This window comes from Pan troglodytes, chromosome 3 (genome assembly GCF_028858775.2).
Source record: "Pan troglodytes isolate AG18354 chromosome 3, NHGRI_mPanTro3-v2.0_pri, whole genome shotgun sequence".
In the NCBI taxonomy this organism is placed as follows: domain Eukaryota; kingdom Metazoa; phylum Chordata; class Mammalia; order Primates; family Hominidae; genus Pan; species Pan troglodytes.
The window spans coordinates 172,650,180-172,670,281 of NC_072401.2; the positions used below are offsets into that span (position 1 = coordinate 172,650,180).

At 36.8% G+C, this 20,102-nt stretch overlaps 1 long non-coding RNA gene across 1 annotated transcript; it reads left to right on the forward strand.

The window, feature by feature from the left end:
* The first annotated feature begins 3,749 nt into the window (after positions 1–3,749).
* On the forward strand, positions 3,750–19,349 carry LOC134809929 (uncharacterized). The gene is made up of 2 exons (XR_010156743.1): positions 3,750–4,153; positions 17,803–19,349. It is a non-coding gene; the product is annotated as an uncharacterized LOC134809929 (long non-coding RNA).
* Positions 19,350–20,102: the final 753 nt, after the last annotated feature.

Consider the following 20,102-nt stretch of genomic DNA (forward strand, 5'->3'; position numbering starts at 1 on the left):
TCCATGTGGGAAAAAAAAAAAAAAGTTAATAACAAAAAAAACCTCCAGGACCAAAATGATTCACAGCTGAATTTTACTAGACTTTCAAATTAGAATTTTTACTTTTTCTATTGACAGTATTGCAAAAGATACAAAAAGAGGGAATCCTCCCTAAATCACTTTATGAAGTGGGTATCACCAAAATACCAAAATCAGGAAAGGACATAACAAAAATATAAAACTGCAGGCCAACATCCCTGACAAACATAGATGCAAAACTCCTCAACAAAATAATAGCTAACTGAATCCAATAGCATATCAAAATGATAATACACAATGACCGTGGGCTTCACGTAAGAGAGGCAGGGTTGGTTTTATATCCACAAGTCAATAAATGTGATACACTGCATAAACAGAATTAAAAACAAAAATCACATGGTCATCTTGATAGACTCAGAAAAAGCATTTGACAAAATCCAGCATCCCTTCATGATTAAAACCCTCAGCAAAATCTACATAAAAGGGACACACCTTAAGGTAATAAAAGCCATCTATGACAAACTCACAGATAACATTATACTGAATGGGGAAAAGTTGAAAGCATCCCCCCTGAGAACTGGAACAAGACAAGAATGTCCACTTTTGCCACTTCTATTCAACATAGTACTGGAAGTCCTAGCCAGAGAAATCAGACACGAGAAATAAATAAAGGGCATCCTAAGCAGTAAAGAGGAAGTCAAACTGTTGCTGTTTGCTGATGACATGATCATACACCTAGAAAAACCCAAAGTCTCATCCAAAAAGCTCCTAGAACTGGGAAATTAATTCAGCAAAGTTTCTGGATATAAAATTAGTGTTACCAAATCAGTAGCCCTGCTATAAACCAACATCTCCATTTATTGGGTAGAATGTTCTGTAAATATCTGTTAAGTCCACTTGTTCTAGGGTATAGTTCAAGTTCATTGTTTCTTTATTGGCTGTCTGTCTTGATGACCTGTCTAGTGCTATCAGTGGAGTATTGAAGCACTCCACTCTTACTGAGTTGCTCTATCTCATTTCTTAGGTCTAGCAGCAATTGTTTTATAAATTTGGGAGCTCCACTGTTAGGTACGTATATATTTAGGGTTGTGATATTTTCCAGTCGGATAGACCTTCTATTATTTATTTATTTATTTGAGACAGAGTCTTACTCTGTCATGCAAGCTGGAGTGCAGTGGCACTATCTCAGCTCACTGAAACCTCCACCTCCCAGGTTTAAGAGATTATCCTGCTTCAGCCTCCCTATTAGCTGGGAGTACAGGCGTCTGCCACCATGCCCAGCTAATTTTTGTATTTTTAGTAGAGATAAGGTTTCACCATGTTGGCCACGCTGGTCTTGAACTCCTGACCTCAGGTGATCCACCTGCTTCAGTCTCCCAAAGTGCTGGGATTACAGGCATGGCCACCACACCTGGCCTAGACCTTTTATTATTATACAGTGTCCCTCTTTGCCTTTTAAAACTGTTGTTGGTTTAAAGTTTGTTTTGTGTGGTGTAAGAATAGCTAATCCTGCTCAGTTTTGGTGTCCATTTGCCTAGAATATCTTTTTCCACTCTTTTACTGTAAGTTTATGTGGGATTTTATGTGTCAGGTGAGTCTCTTGAAGACAGCAGATACTTGGTTGGTGAATTTTCATCCATTCTGCCATTCTGTGTCTTTTAAGTGGAGCATTTTGGTCATTTACATTCAACACTAGTATTGAGATATGAGGTGCTATTCTATTCATCTTGCTATTTGTTGCCTGAATAGCTTGTTTTTTTTTTCTTTCATTGTGTTGTTGTTTTATAGGTCCTGTGAGATTTATGCTTTAATGAGATTCCATTTTGGTATATTTTGAGGATTTGTTTCAAGATTTAGAGCTCCTTTTAGCCATTCTTGTAATGCTGGCTTGGTAGTGGTGAATTCTCTCAGCATTTGTTTGTCTGAAAAAGACTGTCTTTCCTTCTAACCTTCATATGCAGGTTAGTTTTGCTAGATACACAATTCTTGATTGATAACTGTTTTGTTTAAGGAGGCTAAAGATAGGGCCCCTATCCCTTCTAGCTTGTAGGGTTTCTGCTGAGAAATCTACTGTTAATCTGATAGGTTTTCCTTCATAGGTTACTCGATGCCTCTGCCTCACAGCTCTTAAGATTCTTTCCTTCATCTTGACTTTAGATAACCTGATGACTACGTGCTTAGGTAATGATCTTTTTGTGATGAATTTCCCAGGTGTTCTTTGAGTTTCTTGTATTTGGATGTCTAGATCTCTAGCAAGGCCAGGGAAGTTTTCCTCAAATAATCCCTCAAATATGATTTTCAAACTTTTAAATTTCTTTTCTTCCTCAGGAACACCAATAATTTTTAGGTTTGGTCATTTAACATAATCCCAAATTTCTTGGAGGCTTTGTTCATTTTTCCAAATTTGTTTTTGTCTTTGTGGGTTTGGACTAATTCAAAACCTTGACTTCAAGCTCTGAAGTTCTTCTACTTGTTCAATTCTATTGCTGAGACTTTCAGTGCATTTTGCAATTCTCTAAGTGTGTTGCGTATTCCCAGACATTGTGATTGTTTTTTATTTATGCTTTCAATTTCACTAGAGATTTTCCTATTTATACCTTGTATAATTGTTTTGATTTATTTAAGTTGGACTTCACCTTTCTCTGGTTCCCCTTTGATTGGCTTAATAGTTGACCTTCCAAATTATTTTTCTGGGAATTCAGAGATTTTGTCTTGGTTTGGATCCATTGCTTGTAAGCTAGTGTGATCTTCTGGGGGTGTTTCAGAACCTTGTTTTGTCATATTACCAAACTTGTTTTTCTGGTTCCTTCTCATTTGGTAGACTGTGTCAGAAGGAAGGTCTGGGACTCAAGGACTGCTGTTCAGATTCTTTTGTTACATGGGGTACTCCCTTGATGTGGTGCTCTACCCTTTCTCCTAGGGATAGGGCTTCCTGAGATCTGAACTGCAGTGATTGTTATTTCTCTTCTGGATCTAGCCACCCAGCAGAGCTACTGGGCTCCAGGCTGGTAATGGGTAGTGTCTGCAAAGAGACCTGTGATGTGATCTGTCTTCAGGTCTCTCAGCCATGGATACCAGCAGCTGCTTCTGTGGAGGTAACAGGGGAAGTTAAGCGGACTTTATGACGGTCCTTGGTTGTATTTTTGTTAGGCACACTGGTTTTCTGTTGGTTGGCCTCCAGCCAGGAGGTGGCGCTTTCAAGATTACATCAGCTGCTGTTGTATAGGGAGGATACAAGCTTGCCCTAGGGTAAGGTGGGGCCACAGAGCTTCCAAGGGATTATGCCCTTCGTCTTTGGCTACCAGGTTGGGTAAAGAAAGACCATCAGGTGGCCGGGTGCAGTGGCTCATGCCTGTAATCCCAGCACTTTGAGAAGCCAAGGCTGACGGATCACGAGGTCAGGAGATTGAGACCATCCTGGCTAACACAGTGAAACCCCATCTCTACTAAAAAAATACAGAAAAAAAAATTAGCCAGGCTCGGTGGCGGGCTCCTGTAGTCCCAGCTACTCGGGAGGCTGAGGCAGGAGAATGGCATGAACCTGGGAGGCAGAGCTTGCAGTGAGCGGAGATCGCGCCACTGCACTCCAGCCTGGGCTATGGAGCAAGACTCCGTCTCAAAAAAAAAAAAAAAAAAAGACCATCAGGTGATGGCAGAGTTAGGCGTGTCTGAGCTCAGATTCTCCTTTGGTGGGGCTTGAGGTGTCTTCTGTAGGGAATGGGGGTGTGGTTTTCATGCCAATGGATTTATGTTCCTGGGGGTATTGGCTGCCTTTGCTGCATCACACAGGTTGCCAGGGAAGTGGGGGAAAGCGGCCAGTCACAGAACTCTCCCAGCTCCCACGCAGCCCGCGGCCTGAAAGGCTGGTCTCACTCCCACTGTGTGGCTTGCATATGATCTTATATATACTCTCACTCTCACTCCTGGCTTGTATATGATCTTATACAAGTTAGAAAAGCAAGCTGACTCACAGTTTCTTGGCTCTCCCACAGAGCCTGCAGTGGCTATCCACCTCCTTCAAAGGGTCTGTGGATTCTCTTGGCTTTCCTGGTATGTTCCTGCGATAGTTCTTGGAGCAAAAGTTCACACTGTGGGTCTCCAGAGGCTGCTCTGTTTATCCGAATGGGAGCTGAAAGTTAGTGCTGTTTCCTATCTGCTATTTTCCTGGTATTCTTTTTAAATTTCTTTTTTTAGATAGTTTCGTGTTAGTGTATAAGAATGCAACTCATTTTTTGTATGTTGACTTTTATCCTGCAAGTTTATTGAATTAGTTTATTAGTTCTAACAGTTTTTTTGATGAAGTCTTTTGAGGTTTCTATATATAAGATCATGTCATCTGCAAATATCAACAAGTTCATTTTTTTTCTAATTTGGATGCCTTTTTCTTCCCTTTTGCATAATTTCTCTGAAAGGACTTCCAGTACTATGCTGAGTAAGAGTGATGAAGGTGACCACCCTTGTCTTATTTCTGATTTTAAAGAAAAAATTTTCAGCTTTTAATTGTTGAGTTTATAACACTGACTCCGAACTTATGAAATTGACATGCATAACTTTTGTTATGTTGAAGTGTTTCTTCTATTCCTAATTTGTTGAGTTTTACTCACAAAAGGATGTTGAATTTTGTCCAAGACTTTTCTGTGTCTATTGGGATGACCTTTTTATACTTCATTCTGTTAATGTGATGTATCTTGTTTATTGATTGAACCATCCTAGCATCCTAAGGATAAATTCCATGCGATCATGGTGTATGATCCTCCTAATGGGCTTTTGAATTTAGTTTGCTAGTATGTTGTTGAGGTTTTGCATGTGTGTTTATTAGGCCTATAATTTTTTTTTTCTGTAGTCTCCTTATTTAGCTTTGGTATAATTGGCTTTATCAAATAAGTTTAAATTTTTTGGAAGAGTTGGAGAAGAATTGGCTTTAAATGCTTGATAGAATTAATTAGTGAAGCCATCTAGTCCCGAGCTTTTCTTTGCTGGAAAAGTTTTGATTACAGATTTAATATCTTTGTACTTTATTGGCCTGTTCAGACTTTTTATTTTTACATCATTCAATTTTGGAAGATTGTATGTTTATAGGAATTTATCCATTTCTTCTGGGCTATCTAATATGTTGGAGTATAATTGTTCATAATAGTATTATTTTATGATCCTTTGTATTTCTGTAGTATCCGTTTTAATGTGTCCTCAATTATGGTTTTATTGATTTGACTTGTTTCTCATTTTTTCTTGATTAGCATAGCTAAAAATGTGTCAAATTTGTTTTTCTTTTCTCAAAATCAACTCTCAGTTTTGTTGGTCTTCTCTATTGTCTTTCCAGTCTCTATTTCATTTATTTCTGATTGAAGTTTTCTTATTTCTTCCTCCTGCTACCTTTGGGCTTACTTTGTTCTTCTTTTTCTAGTTCCTTGAGGTGCAACATTAGGGTTTTTATTTGACTTTTTTTTTTTAATGCAGGTTTTATTGCTGCAGTTTTACTGCTTTTGCTGTATCCAATAAGCTTTCACATTTTTTAAAAATTTTCATTTGTTTCAAGATACATTTTTCTTCAGTTTTAATTTCTTCTTTGACCTATTGATTATTCAGGAATATGTTGTTTAATTTGGACATATTTGAAAATCTTCCTCTGTGTATTTATTCCTGATTTCATACCATTGTGGCTGGAAAGGATATGATGATTTTAATGTTCTACAGTCTTTTAAGACTTGGTTTTTGGCCCAGCAGTTATATTGTAGTAGTTATATTTTTGTTGTAGAAAAATGCTTGTATAAAAATTAGGAATTCCTTCATCTTAAAATTTTTAAGTTAAATTCAAGTTAATTTTTAAAGTTATATTCAAGAGTCATGTTTGGAATAGTATTCACCAGATATTACATTATTATTGAGAGAGGCAATGTTTTCAATCTTTAATATCTAATTTTTTGATTTTACTTTTTATGAATCATTTTTAATATGAATCATTTTTACTCAGAATGAAAAAATAAGTAATGTTTATTCCTTAAAACCATCTAGCTCAGGTGATTTTGCAAATATAAACTACATTTCTTGCTCTCAAGGGTATACAGAGACAGGGTCAAATAATCAAATAATAAAAATTACACAGAAATATATCTTGTTGTTTTTCTTTAGCTACAAAGAAAGTTATTTTTGAAGACTTTTATTATGGTAAAATAAAGTGTACATCATATTTACCATCTGAATAATTTTTAAGTGTAAAGTTCAGTGGCATTAAGTAATATTCACATTGTTGCTCACCATCACTATTTTTTATGCCTAGAACTTTTTTATCATCTTAAACTTAAGCTTTGTCTTCATGAAGCAGTAACTCCTCATTTATTTATTTCCTCCTCTTCGCCCCTTGTAACCTCTATTCTACTTTCCGTCTCCATAAATTTGACTTTTCTAGGTACCTCATATAAGTGAAATACGTCTTGCTTATTTCACCTAGTGCACTGTCCACAAGGTTCATTCAAGTTGTAGCATATATCTAAATTTCATTCCTTTATAAGGTTTATTTATATTCAATTGTGTGCATATATCACTTTTGTTTATCTATTGATGCAGATATCTGTTTTGGTCCTTGCTTTCAATTCTTTTATGGTAAACAATCATCCCTCTGTATCTGTGGGCTCTGCAACTGCGTATTCAACCAACTGCAGATCCAAAATATTTTTTTAAAAATAAAAATAATAAAAATAAACAATACACCAATAAATAATACAAATTTTTTAAAATACAGTATAATGATGATTTATATAGCATTTACATTGTATTAGGTAAAAGTAATCTAGAGATGATTTAAGGTATACGGGAGGATGTATATAAATTATATGCACATGTTATGCCATTTCACATAAGGGACTTGAGTATCCACAGATGTTGCTATCCTCGGGGGTTTCTGGAACAAATTCTCTGAGGATATTGAGGGACAACTCTATTTTCAGAAGCAGAATTGCTCCATCCATCATATGGTAATATTATTTAATTTTTTAGGAACTGCCATACAGTTTTCCACAGTAGCTGCACCATTTTACATTTCCCACAGCAATGTACAAGGGGTCCAATTTCTTTACATTTTCAACATTTGTTATTTTCAGTTTTTGGTTTTTTTTTGAATAATAATAGCCATTTTAATGGGTGTGAATTGATAGCTCATCTTACTGTAGTTTTGATTTGCATTTTCTTTTTTTTTTTTGAGACGGAGTCTTGCTCTCTCACCCAGGCTGGAGTGAGTGCAGTAGCTCGATCTCAGCTCACTGCAAGCTCCGCCTCCCGGGTTCACGCCATTCTCCTGCCTCAGCCTCCCGAGTAGCTGGGACTACAGGTGCCCGCCACCACACCTGGCTAATTTTTTGTATTTTTTTTAGTAGAGACGGGGTTTTACCATGTTAGCCAGGATGGTCTTGATCTCCTGACCTCATGATCTGCCCACCTTGGCCTCCCAAAGTGCTGGGATTACAGGCGTGAGCCACCACACCGGGCTTGATTTGCATTTTCTTAATGATTAGTGATGCTATCTTTTCCTGTGCCTATTTGGGCATTTGCATATGTTCTTTGAGGAAACGTGCATTCAAATCCTTTGCACATTTTAAAAACTGGATTGTTGGCCGGGCTTGGTGGCTCATGGTGGTAATACCAGCACTTTGGGAGGCCAAGACAGGCAGATCACGAGGTCAAGAGATCGAGACCATCCTGGCTAACACGGTGAGACCCCATGTCTACTAAAAATACAAAAAATTAGCCTGGCGTGGTGGCGGGCGCCTGTTGTCCCAGCTACTCGGGAGGATGAGGCAGGAGAATGGCCTCAACCTGGGACACGAAGCTTGCGGTGAGCAGAGATCAGGCCACTGCACTCTAGCCTGGGGGACAGAGTGAGACTCCATCTCAAAAAATAAAAAATAAAAATAAATAAAAATTGGATTGTTTTTTCTTGTTGATACTTTTGCTATATTAAAAAAAAATTTGTCCAAGAATCCCTTAAAAATCTTAAAATCTAGTTGTATTATTAACTATATGTTAATATCTAAAGCTAAGTAGAGTAAGAAATTTAAAAGTAGAAATTCACAGAATCCTGTAAGCAAAAAATATGTGATAACTTCTATTTTTTTCCTATGAATGAATTTCTTAATTACCCATTTCTTAGAAATAAGATTTTGTGGAAATGAGTAGGGGCTAAAATATGAATGATACTCTTACTGGAATCATTTAAAGCAACAAAATATATATAAATCTAGGCATAAATAAAAGTACATTTTATGGCTATCAATAGAATTGAAATTCTAACTACCAGTTATATTCGTTCACAAAGCTCTTAAGTTTTTAAATTTCAAGAGTGTTAATCTCTCTTGAAATTTTTCTGCAATTATGGAATTATTTTTAAGTTACTTATTTTGGATTTATGTGAAATAATTTAACAATAATCTATTCTTCCTGCTTTCAAATAAATTTATATTCTAATATCTAATTTTGTGAGCATATTAGCTGTAAATTCACATGTAAAAAATAAGCCATGTCAAACAATGCAATTTTTACTTATATTCATCTTTTTTATGAAGGACTTCAGTAACAAACTTATTTAGTTCCAATGTCAAATAAAAAAAGGAGATTTAGAGATTCTCCATTACTATCCTTGCTCTTCTATACTATTTCTTCCCACCATATATGTAACCACATTTTAAAGTATTCATCTTATCCATCTTGTTTCTTTTTCTTTCAGTGCTGTGTTCCTATGCCTTGCAATTTTTCTCCATATGTTGTTGGTCTTTATATTTTTATTCTGTATTTTTTATATTAAGAACATTAACACTTTTCTACAATATATGTTGCAATTATATTTAGATTGTTTACTTATCTTTTAAAATATTGCTTATAAAGTAATTTTACTATGGTTGGGATTAATGAGAGATGCTTGGATGCCTTTCTAGGGAACCTAGACTCTTTTCTTTTAAATAGAGGAGTAATTTTTTTGTCTACCCTTCAAAAAATTAAACCTGGCAAGTATGTCAAGGATATAATAGACAGTAGAAAGATTAAAGACAGTTCAATATAACTCAACTGAGAAAGAAATCTGTTGTGAGCCCGTTCATCACTGCCACATTTGAGAGGCAACATATTAAGGGATCTGTTTCAGTTTTGAAGATAGCCACTTTCGCACTGAACAAGCTTATGCTTTGGGACAAGTTTTTTTTTCTTTATATTATCAACACAAGTTATCTCACTGGAGGCACCTGACAAATTACCACGTTCCATGAGGAATTTTTCAAAGTAGATTGCTATCGCACATAATAAGTTTGGAATATAGCTAACAAATTCACTTTTAAAAATGTAATAATACCATGAAAATTTTCAAAGCCACTAAATACATTAAAAATGGTAAAATGAAGGAATGTTTAATAAAATGTTCACATTGTAATAAAAGTGCTGATTTTTTTAAAAGAAGGAATTTTAAAGTATTGTAGAGGAAGTCTAGAATAATTTCGCCATTCAAAAATGATGACTTTCTTCGGTTGTTGTTTGCCTCCTCCTCTTCCTCCTCCTCCTCCTCCTGCTCCTCCTCCTCCTCCTTCTGACTGAGTCTTGCTCTATTGCCCAGGCTGGAGTGCAGTGGTGCACTCCACTGCTCACTCCAATCTCTGCTCACTGCAACCTCCGCCTCCCGGGTTCGAGCAATTCTCGTGCCTCAGCCTCCCGAGTAGCTGGGAATACAGGCATCTGCCACCATGCCCAGCTATTTTTTGTATTTTTAGTAGAGACTGGGTTTCATTATGTTGGCCAGGCTAGTGGCAAACTCCTGACCTCAAGTGATCCACCCACCTCCCCCTCCAAAAGTGCTGGCATTATAGGCGTGAGCCACATGCCCGGCCATTTTTTCTTTCTTTATGTTTTCTATTCTTTTTACTTGTCATCAAAATTTAAAACTATTTTTTAAGTTTTAAGTTTTATTTTAAATACAAGGGGTAAATATGCAGGTTTCTTACATGGAAATATTGCATAATGCTAAGGTTTGGGGTATGAATCCCGTTACCCAGGCAGAGGGCATAGTACCTGATAGGTAATTCTTCAACCTGTGGCCACCTCACTCTCTCCCGCCTCTTGTAGTCTACAGTATCTGTTGTTCATATATATATATGCCCATATTTGCTCAATGTTAGCTGCCACTTATAAATGAAAACGTGGTATTTGAGTTTCTGTTCCTGTGTTAATTTGCTCAATTATGGCCACCAACTGCATCCATGTTGTTGTAAAATACATGATTTCATTCTTTTTACTGATGTGTAGTATTCCATGGTGTATTTGTACCACATTTTCTTTACCCAGTCTACCACAGATGGGCACCTGGGTTGATTCCATGTCTTTGTTATTGTGAATAGTGTAGCAATGAACATATAAGTTAATGTGTCTTTTTGGTAGAATGATTTGTTTTCCCTTGGGTATGCATCCACTAATGAGATTGCTGGGTCAAATGGCAACACTATCTTAAATTCTTTGAAAAATCTCCATACTGCTTTCCACGGTGGCTGAACTAATTTACATCCCCACTATGAGCGTATAAGGATTTCCTTTCCTCCACAGCCTCATCAGCATCTGTTGTTTTCTGAGTTTTTAATAATAGCCATTCTAACTGGTGTGAGATGGTATCCTCTTGAAGTTTGGATTTGCATTTCTCTAATGATCAATGATGCTGAGCATTATTTATATGTTTGTTGGCTGCTTGTATTGTCTTCTTTTGGAGAGTGTCTGTTCATGTTCTTTGCCTATTCTTTTAAATGAGGTTATTCTTTTTTTTTATTGTTGATTTGTTTAAGTTCCCTGTGGATTCTGGATATTGGACCTTTGTCAGATGCACAGTTTGTGAATATTTTCTCCCATTCTGTAGGTTGTCTGTTTACTTTGTTGATGGTTTATTTTGCTGTGTAGAAGCTCTTTTGTTTAATTAGGTCCCATTTGTCTGATTTTGTTTTCATTGTGTTGCTTTTGAGGACATAGGCAAAAATTCTTTGCCAAGGCCAGTGTTGAAAAGAGTATTTCCTAAGTTGTCTTCTAGAATTTTTATAGGTTGAAGTCTTACATTTAAATCGGATCCATTTTGAGTTAGTTTTTGTATATAGTGAAAGATAGGGTTCCAGCTTCAGTCTTCTGAATATGGCTAGCCTGTTATCCCAGAATCATTTATTGAATAGGTAGTCCTTTTCCATTGCTTGTTTTGGTCAGCCTTGACAAAAATCAGATAGTTGTAGGTGTGTGCCTTTATTTCTGAGTTTTCTAATCTGTATCATTGGTCCATGTCTCTGTTTTTGTACCAGTATCATGTTGTTTGGGTTACTGTAGCTTTATAGTGTAGTTTAAAGTAGGGTAGTGTGATACCTCTGGTTTTGATCATTTTGCTTAGGGTTGCTTTGGCTATTTGGGCTATTTTTTTGTTTCAATTGACTTTTAGAATAGTTTTGCCTAATTCTGTGAAAAATTACATTGGTAGATTGATAGGAATAGTGTTGAATCTTCAGATTGCTCTGGGCAGTATGGCCATTTTTACAATATTGATTCTTCCACTCCATGAGCATAAAATATTTTTCCATTTATTTGTGTGGTCTCTAATTTCTTTTAGCAGTATTTTCTAGTTCTTCTTGTACAGATCTTTCACCTCCTTGATTAGCTGTACTCCTAGGTATTTCATTTTCCTTGTGGCTATTGTAAGTGGGATTTTTTCACTCTCCTGAACATTGTTGTTGTAAAGAAATGCTACTGAATTTTGTACATTGATTTTGTATTTGGAAACTTTACTAAAGTCAGTTATTAGTTCTAGTTCTAGAAGACTTCTGGCAGGGTCTTTAGGATTTTCTAGGTATTGAAACAAATCAGTGAAGAGAGATTAATTTATTCTTTTCCTATTTGGATTTTTAAAAATTTATTTCTCTTGCCTGATTGCTCTGACTAGGTATTCCAGTACTATTAATAGGAGTGGTGTGAGTGGGCATGCATGTCTTGTTTCAGTTCTCAAAGGGAGTGGTTAGAGCTTTTGCCCATTCCGTAGATGTTGGCTGTGGGTTTGTCATAGATGGTTCTTATTATTTGAGGTATGTTCCTTCAGTGCCTAGTCTGATGAGAGCCTTTATCATGAAGGAAATTTATTTTTATTGAAATCGTTTTCTGCATCTATTGAGATAATCGTATGGTTTTTACTTGTAATTCTGTTTATGTGATGTACCACATTTACTGATTTGTCTATGATGAAATAGGCTTGCATACCAGGAATAAAGCCTACTTGATTGTGGCGAATTCACTTTTTGATGTGCTGCTGAACTTGGTTTGCTAGTATTTTATTGAAGATTTTCGTGTCTATTGTGTATGTATTTATCAAAGATACGGGCCTGAAATTTTCTTTGTTCATTGTGTCTCTGCCAGATTTTGGTACAGGCTGATGCTGGCTCATAGAATGATTTAGGGAGGAGCCCATCCTCCCCGATATTTTGGAAGAGTTTCAGTAGCATTGGTATCAATTATTTGTATGTCTGGTAGAATTCAGCTGTGAATTCATCTGGCCCAGAGCTCTTGTGGTTGTTAAGATCTTTATTACTGATTCAATTTTAGAACTTAATATTGTTCTAGTCTGGGTTTCATTCTCTTCATGATTCAATCTTGGGAGATTTTGTGCTTTCAGGAATTTCTCTAGACTTTCTAATTTGTATGAATAGAGTCATTCATAGTAGTCTCTGAGGTTCTTTTGTATTTCTATGTGGTTGGTTGTAATACCACCTTTGTCATTTCCTATTGCGTTTATTTGGGTCTTGTCTTTCTTTTTCTTTGTTAATCTCGCTGTGGGGGGGGGTCTATAAATTTTATTTAGTCTTTTGAAGAACAAACACTTGCTTTCATTGATCTTCTGTATGAATTTTTACATCTTAATTTTATTCAATCCTTCTCTAATTTTAGTTATTTCTTTTCTTCTGCCAGCTTTGAGGTTGTTTTTTTTTCTGGTTTCTTTAGGATAGAAACTAGAAAAAAGTTAGAATGTTAATTTGAGATCTATCTTAATTTCTTGATGAAGGTGTTTATCACTATGAACTTTCCTTTTAACACTGCTTTAGCTGTATCCCAGATATTTTGATAAGTTATGCCCCTATTTTTATTAATTTCAAAGATTTTTTTGATTTCTGCCTTAATTTCAAAGTTTATCCAAGAGTTATTCAGGATAAGTTGTTTAATTTCTATATATCTGTGTAGTTTTAAGAGATCTTCTTAATACTGATTTCCATTTTTATTGCACTATGGTCCAACATCTGCTTGGTATTATTTTGATTTTTTTGAATTATTGAAACTTGTTTATGATCTAGCATGTGGTCTTTCTTGGACTATGTTCTATATTTTATTGAGAAGAATGTATATTCTATGGTTATGGGGTGAAATATTTTGTAGATGTCTGTTGGGTCCATTGGTCAAGTGTTGAGTTAAATCCAGAGCTTCTTTGTAAGTTTTCTGCCACAATGATCTGTCTAACGCTGTCAGTGGATTTTTGAAGTTTCCCACCATTTTTGTGTGGTTGTCTGAGTCTTCATGTAGGTCAGGAAGAACTTGTTTTATGAATCCGGGTGCTCCAGTGCTGGGTGTGCAGACATTTAGGATAGTTAGTTCTTGTTGGATTATACCCTTTATCATTATGTCATGTCCTTCTTTATGCTTCTTAATTGTAAAAAGTTTAAAGTCTGTTTTATCTAATATAAAACATAGCAATTCCTGCTTTTTAAAATTTTCTGTTTGCAGGGCAGATATTTATTCAACTTTTTATTTTGAGCCTGCGGATGTCATTATGTGTGAGATGGGTCTCTTAAAGACAGTATACTATTGATTCTCATCTTTTTATCCAGATTGCCATTTCATATGTGTTTTAAGTGGGGCGTTTAGCTCATTTACATTAAGGGTTAGTGTTGATATGTGATATTTTTACCTTGTCGTCATGCTGTTATATGGTTGTTATGTAGACTTAATTGTGTAGTTGCTTTACAGTGTTTGTGGGATATGTGCTTAAGTGACTATTTGTGGTAGCAAGTGTCATTCTTTTGATTCCAAGTTTAGCACTCCCTTAAGGACCTCTCATAAGTGTGGTCTAGTTGAAATGAATTCCCTTAGCATTTGCTTGTCTGATAAGGATTTTATTTCCCTTCACTTTTGAAGCTTAGTTTAATGAGGTATTAAATTCTTAGTTGGCATGTGTTTTCTTTAAACATACTGACAATAGGCCCCAATCACTTCTAGCTTGTAAAGTTTCTGCTGAGAGATCTATTGGCAGCCTGATGGGGGTCCCTGTGTATGTGACCTGACCTTTGTCTTTAGGTGACCTTAAGATTTTTTCTTTTGTGTTGAACATGGTCAATCTGACAATTATGTGTCTTGGGGAGGGTCATCTTTTATAGTATATATCCGGGGTTCTCTATATTTGTTGAATTTGCAAGTCTACCTCTCTAGTGAGATTAGGGAAAATTTCATCAACTATAAACTCAGATATATTTTCCAAGTTGCTTATTCTCTCTCCTTTTCTCTCAGGGATGCACACGAGTCATAGATTTGGCCTCTTTAAATAATGACATGTTTCTTGGAGGTTTTGTTCATTTTATAAAATTCTTTTTCTTTATTTTTGTCTGAGTTAATTTGAAGAACCAGTTTTGAGCTCTGAAATTATTTCTTCAGCTTGATGCATTCTGCTCTTAATACTTCTGTTTGCATTATGAAATTCTTGTATTGACTTTTCCACTCAAGAAATTCAGTTTAGGCCTTTCTTAAAATTACTATTTTGTCTTTCAGCTCTTGAATCATTTTACTGGATTGCTCGGCTTCCTAGGATTTGGTTTCCACTTCCTCCCAAATCTTGATGAGCTTCCTTGCTATCCAGATTCTGAATTCCATATCTGTCATTTCAGCCATTTCAGATTGGTTAAGAACCATTGCTGAAGTCCTACTAAGCTTGTTTGGATGTAAGGGGACATTCTGGCTTTTTCAATTGCCAGAATTCTTACACCGATTATTTCTCATTTGGGAGGGTTGGTGTTGCTTTAACTGTAGGTAAATTGAGTATAGTCAGTTTATTTTACTTCTGAAAGTTTTTATAATGCTCTGTACAGGGTCTTTGTTGTTGAATTCTTGCCCTCGGCTTCCCAAGAGAGAGAAGCAGCTGCTTTTTGGTGTTGTAGTTTGGACTGTGATCCAGTAGATAGCGCTTGTGAGCAATGAGTAGTAGATAGGCTCTTACTCTGTTGCATGAGCCTTTTGTGCATCTTCTGGTTTGCAGCTGTGCTCTGTATTGTGAGCAGGAGAGATGTGACTTTCTCACCGGCTACACTCCTGGGTCACTTCCGATCACTGGCACTGTGTCTGACTTTTTGTTGTTGTTGTTGTTGTTGTTGTTAGGCGTTTCAGAGTGGGGGCTCCCTTAGGTAGAGGTTTTTCAGGGAGACAGGTCACACTCTTACTAGACCAGCCCTGTGGAGGGAGGCACAACCAGGTCCCACAACAGCCTGCAACCTGTGGAACTCACCTCTCTTAGTTTTATGGGGGTGTGGCCTCCTTCCTCCCTCAAGTGCTGGGCAGCGATCCCAACTTAGTATTCCTGAATCACGAGCCAGAGCTCTTAGGCACCAGGACCTGCTCTCAGCTCCCTGCTCCAGATACTTAGGGTTGAGTTCTGGATGTGCTGGAGGATCTGAAAGGCTCCTGGTCTGCTAGGTTGCACTCAGATGGAGCAAAGCATCAGTACCGGGTAGTGGGGGCTGCATTGTGTACATGTTCTTGCAGAGTGGCCAAGCAGGAGCCTGGGAGAGGCTGGCAGGTAAGTAGGCCTATAGGACAGAGGTACCCCAACCCTGCAGCGAAGCCAGCCCTGTTCTTTCCAGTTCATCTATTAGCTGGTGCCAAAGTCGCTCAGAGGAAGATGGGGAGCCCTGGGGGATGGCACTTATGGCTGGGTTCCATAGAAGCTGTCCTATGCACAAAGATCACTCCATACCTGCTGAAGCCTTATCTCCATCTAATCTCTGGAACCAGGATACCAGAGGTCTATGGAGAGAGTGGGCAGTCCCCCAGTTCCTTCACTCACCCCTTCTCCAGGACCCATTCAGGGCCAGTAGCCAGCCCTACCATTTCGGTACCCGACATGGGGTTCCCAGCTTCCTTCCTCTTCAGGCTCGGTGTGTGCATCCTTTCTCCATCCACATTCAGCATTTTCTCTCTGAAAATGTGTTAAAATTATGTTGGTTTAGTCAAAATTCTGGTCCCTCTCCGTGGGAGTGGCACTTCCTGGTTGCATCTAGTCATCCATCTTTCAGAAAACCCTCTTTCATTACTTTTATTTTTTTCTTTTATTTTCTTTCTCCTTTTCTCTCTTCTTTCTTTCTCTTTCCCTTATCTATCATCTATCTTTCTCTCTTTCTTCCTCCTTCCTTCCTTTCTTCCTCCTACCTTTTATTTTAGTTCCGTGAAACCTCACTCTTCCTTTATTTTTTTTTTAGGATTTTGAGTCATAGAAAAGTTTTTCAATCTTCTGTTCTACAGAGGAATTCACCAAAGTTTCCTTTTGATATTATATGGAGTCATTTTATTTTATTATATCAGATACATCTGAATTTTATACTTGGAAGATGTTTGGTGTAATCGAGTTGCCACTGAGTGGCTGTTTGTTTATTATAATGTCTTGGACCTTCATCGAACTCTTTGATCCATACAACTTAATAATTTTGGAATTTAGTAGAAACAGCTGCTTTAAAATATTTTGTGAAAAGAAGTACATGTTGCCACTGTGACTTTCCTACTCATGAGCCTATTGTGCAGTACTGGGGTTGCTGACGATAGAGGGTGACTTACCATCACTGGATAACTGTCTCCTCTGTAATGAATGATCTCAGGTGGAAATTGATGTAAGGTACAACATCTGAGCACTTTGAGCCAAAATACCTCTTCCCTCAAACTGCTTGTCTCGAATCTTTTAATCTATACCAGTGACCAATCAATCATTTACTATTTACCACTGACCAAGAGTCTATATCTTTATTTCAGACCATCCCTCTATATACAATGTAAATGCCCAAGTGCACTACTTATAAATCTGTGTACAGGAAGGATTTGTTCCTTCATTATTTTTCTTTACAGTCACCCCTAAGTGCCACTTAATGCAGCTCCAGTATTTTTTGGTCCCATTAACACATTAAGCTGAACCAGCTGCAAACCTGGTCCAAGTTTTCTTTTTCTTTCTTCAACTCATCATAAAGAAAGTTTATGAAGCTATTAGATGCTAAATTTAGAGAGAGGAGTCAGTGTTAAAGTGAGAAGTGGCATAGGATTCTAGCCGCCTATTTGCATAAATTAATTCTGTCCTCTGGACTTACTTGGTGTGATCCCAAAATGTTATTTTCATAGTGTGATAGATTGATGCTGTACCTGTCTCACCTTGGGATATGGTGTATCTGAGAGATCTGAGCTTATGAGAACAGGTGCAGTCACCTAACCTTGTGGTTTATGCTACAAAGAAGAGCCTTGTTCCAAAGCACTGGGGGTATGTATTGTGAATTGTATAAATGGGCTTGCCCTTTACACAGAGCTCTTATGCATCTCAAGACAACTTCATTACATATGATACATCCACTCCCTGAAATAACACTGTTTGCAACAAAGCTTTTCACCTTCTTGGTAAGAAACATCTTTAAAGAAGTATGCTTCTAGATAGACTAGAGAAGTTTTCCTGAATTATCCTATCCAGAATGTTTTCCAGATATTTTAATTTTTCTTCTTTTTCTCCCTCAGGAATGCCTGTTACTATGCATCTGACAAAGGACTAAAATCCAGAATCTACAAGGAACTAAACTCAACAAGAAAAAATAATCTCATTAACAAGTGGGGAAAAGATAGGAACAGACATTTCTCAAAAGAAGATATACAAGAGGACAAGAAACATAAAATAAAATGCTCAATATCACTAACCGTCAGTGAAATGCAAGTTAAAACCACAATGAGATGCCACATCACACCGGTCGGAATGGCCATTATTAAAAAGTCAAAAAACCACAGATGTCGACAAAGATGCAGAGAAAAGGGAGCACTTATACACCGTTGGTGCGAATATGAATTAGTACAACCTCTATGGACAACAGTATAGAGATTTCTCAAAGAAGTAAAAATAGAACCACCATTAGGCCCAGCAATCCCACTACTGGGTATCTACCCAAAGAAAGAGAAATTGTTATATATATATATCTGCACTCATATGTTTATCACTGCACTAGTCGCAGTAACAAAGTCATGGAATGAACCTAAGTTTCCATCAAAAGATGATTGGATAAAGAAAATGTGGAATACCATGAAATACTACACATCTATAGAAAAAAAAATTATGTCTTCTGCAGCAACATGGATGTAACTGGAGGTCAAAATACTCAGAAACACAACATCAAATACCACATGTTCTCACTTATAAATGGGAGACATGTACAAACAGAGAAAAATAATCAAGGCTGGGGACTTCAAAAGAGGGGCTTGGGAGGGACTTGAGAGTTGAAAAATTACCTACTGGATACAATGTTCATTATTCAGGTAATAGGAACATTAGAAGCCCAAATCTCAGCTTTCCACAATATATCCATGTGACAAATCTGCATATATACCCACTGAATCTATAAAAATAAAATGAATAAATTTTAAAAAGCATGTTTCAACACTCCATAGAAACTCTACAGTTTGGTTATTAACATAGAATCTTCTAGGTCTCATGGTCAAGTAGCAACAGAGCTAAATCTATTCCTAAGAGTTCTTTTTCTATGAACCTCAAAACTGACAGCCTTAAGAATTATCTAACTAATAGGCTAAAACAATATTCTTAAACATGATATATTCTTCCTCCAAAATCCAAGAAGTTCCACACAAGACTGTGCCTTTTTGTTGGAGGTAGTAGGTACAAAGAAAAATAACTTGACCTTGAGTTTAGAGTACATATTCTGATGTGGACTAGATCATTAAATCACTAAAGTAATAACCAATATGGCAGTGTAATTATGATTATAGGTTTTATCTCTGATTCTTGGCAGCCATGTTTGCTAGGAAATTATTTGCCATGGTCTGCTCACCAAATCCAATTTACACAATATTATTACAATAGAGGGCCACAATGATGCTCTGTTGAATGCCAAGATGAAAACGGTATCTTCTTCTAGAGAGGATGGAGGTAGTCTACCCCTGTGATACAATAGTGAGTGTTGTCTATATTTTCCTAGGTGAATTTGAACTACTACATTTACACTCTTTGTGCGATTAAAAAGGACGTATCTTCCAGATCAATAAAAGCTTACCAAAAGTTACAGTAGGTATTGATCTCTTCTGGTAATGATATTACATCCAGCACAGAGCTGCAATTGAGTTTTCACATGCTTAATTATGCCGTAGTTCTCTGTCGTCTGCCATGATCCATCTGTTTCCTTTTTAAGAACTATGTAAGTGAATTAAATTGAGAATACAATAAGGTGAAATATCACTGAATCATTTGTGTATTTGAGGCAGCATTAACCTCTGCTGTTTCACCCAGAGTATCATTTGGCTTCTGATTTACTATTTTTTCCCAGGAGAAAGATGTGTAGAGTTTTAGGGCTTATCAGTTACCCTAATTTTTTCATTAGGGAACTCACTTCAAAGATTAGAGAACAAATGTGAGGTTGTTCCAGCTGCAAGTTATATTTATCTAAATTATGTACTTTGGTGGTGGGGAAAAGAAATGAGGTGGTTCTACAGCTTTTTTAGATCCATCACTGTGAGAAGAACTTGGGCTAAAATTTTATCATGCCACCATTTACCCTCAGTCCTACAGTTAAGTTATGATGGCATTTTGGTTTCCCTAGAATTAATGGAGGTTCAGGTCCTGTATCTAATAACCTCAAAAAGATCTGATATCCCTCTTTCTAATAAACAGTCACACAGAACAATGGCTATAGAGATACTGGTGAAAGATGGAAAGATCAGCTTTTGTATATAATTGCAGTGGTGTTCAAGGTTCCTTCCATAGAGGAACTAACTTATAATAGTATTTGGGCATGAGTACTCTGGATATTGAAAAACAA